The 1,613-nt window shown below is 35.5% G+C and overlaps 1 protein-coding gene across 6 annotated transcripts in view; it reads right to left on the bottom strand.

The window, feature by feature from the left end:
- Nucleotides 1-1,613, bottom strand: part of Adhfe1 (alcohol dehydrogenase, iron containing 1) — a 34,392-nt gene that overhangs the window by 14,128 nt on the left and 18,651 nt on the right. The window lies entirely within an intron of this gene.

The following is a 1,613-nucleotide window of genomic DNA, read 5'->3' as shown; positions in this document are numbered from 1 at the left end:
TTTCTTGCAGTAGCAGGGATTGAACTCAGGACCCTGTGCTTTCCAGGCAAGCGCTTATTCTACTGAGGTATCTCTCTGGCCTCTAATGCATATATTTGTGATTATATTGTATGCTTTTGTTACTTAATTTTCTTTGGAAACACTTTTTTGATATAAACTTGTTCTAAGACATCTTTAATGACCCTATTTTATTCTTTAAATATTATAATTTTGTTAATCTTTACTTGTTGGAAATTCAGGCTGCATCCAATTTTTTCAATTAGGAGTGGGGGATTTGCCTATTAAGTGTGAGGTCCTGAGTTTGATTCTGGTCACCACTCCCAAAAAAAAAAAAAAAAACAAAAAAACCCCAAAACATTTTCATGTATAATAGCATTGAATATCCATATAAAGAAATTCATTGATAATATCATAAATTTTCCCTTTCTTTTCCTTTTCTTTTTTTTTGTAGCACTTTTCACATAGAGCTACATCTCCAGTGTTTTCAAAAAGACTCAAGACCTTTGAGACAAGGTCTTGCTAAGTTGTTAACTTGCCTAGGCTGGGCTTGACTTCTGATTCTCTTGACTCAGTCTTCCAGTGTGCTGGAATTACAGACATACCCCAGGGCTGGTATGTAGCTATTTCTTTAGGCTAGATTCTTAGAAGTGACTTAGTGGGCCAAGGAGTATAAGTATTTTTCAGGTTCTGAGTACACTTTATTCACTTGCATTTCAGAAAAGTGTACCAATTTATGTTCTTCTTAGCAGCAAAGTTTTAATTCTCACTTTCTACTGGTTTATAATTTTAATGAAACATGACAATAAGTTTCTTTTCAAGCACATTAATTTTGGACTGTTTACAATGATCCTTTCTCTTTTTGTGAAGGACTGGGGGGAAACTCCTGCATTTGGAGTTTTCAGACGCTATACCCAGGTGATTAGGATATAGAGAAAGCAGTCTCTCACTTCTGGGGTGAATGTAGAATGGCACAGACACTGTGGGAAAGAGTCTTGTACTTTCAACAAATTTAAACACATTACTATATGATTGACAATTCCACTTCTATGAATAAAATAAGAGACTTGCAAATGTTCGTACACAAGAACTAGAGTAGGAATGCTCATAGTAATATTATTTATGTTGACCAGAATTATAACAACTGAACTGTCCATCAACTGATGAATGAAAACAGTAAAATATGTTATGTCCACACAATAAAATGCTATTGGGTAAAAAAGGAATGAAGTTCTGATGCACAGATGAGCCTTGGAAATACCATGCTAAGTAAGTCAGACACAAAAGACCATGTATTATGTGATTCCATTGACATGAAATGCTCAGAATGGGGAATCTACAGAGATAAGAGAAGAGATTAATAGGTGCTGAGTACTGAGAGAGGTGGGAGAGTTGGTGGGTGGGAGTTAACTGGTATGGGGTTTGTTTTTGGGGTAACAAATGTTCTAAAATTGATTTAAGTGAGTGCAAGCCCAACCTGAATTGCATATTGAAACCCTGTCTCAAAGAAAGAAAGAAAGAAAAAAAAAAAAAGACAAAAACAAGAACCCAAAACAAAAGTTCTATTTAAAACTCAAGGGGAGGGGAGATGGCTCAGTGGAATAAGTGCTTCCCTG

This window comes from Octodon degus, unplaced genomic scaffold (genome assembly GCF_000260255.1).
Source record: "Octodon degus isolate 3935 unplaced genomic scaffold, OctDeg1.0 scaffold00091, whole genome shotgun sequence".
NCBI lineage: Eukaryota > Metazoa > Chordata > Mammalia > Rodentia > Octodontidae > Octodon > Octodon degus.
This window is presented reverse-complemented; position numbering and strand designations above follow the sequence as displayed.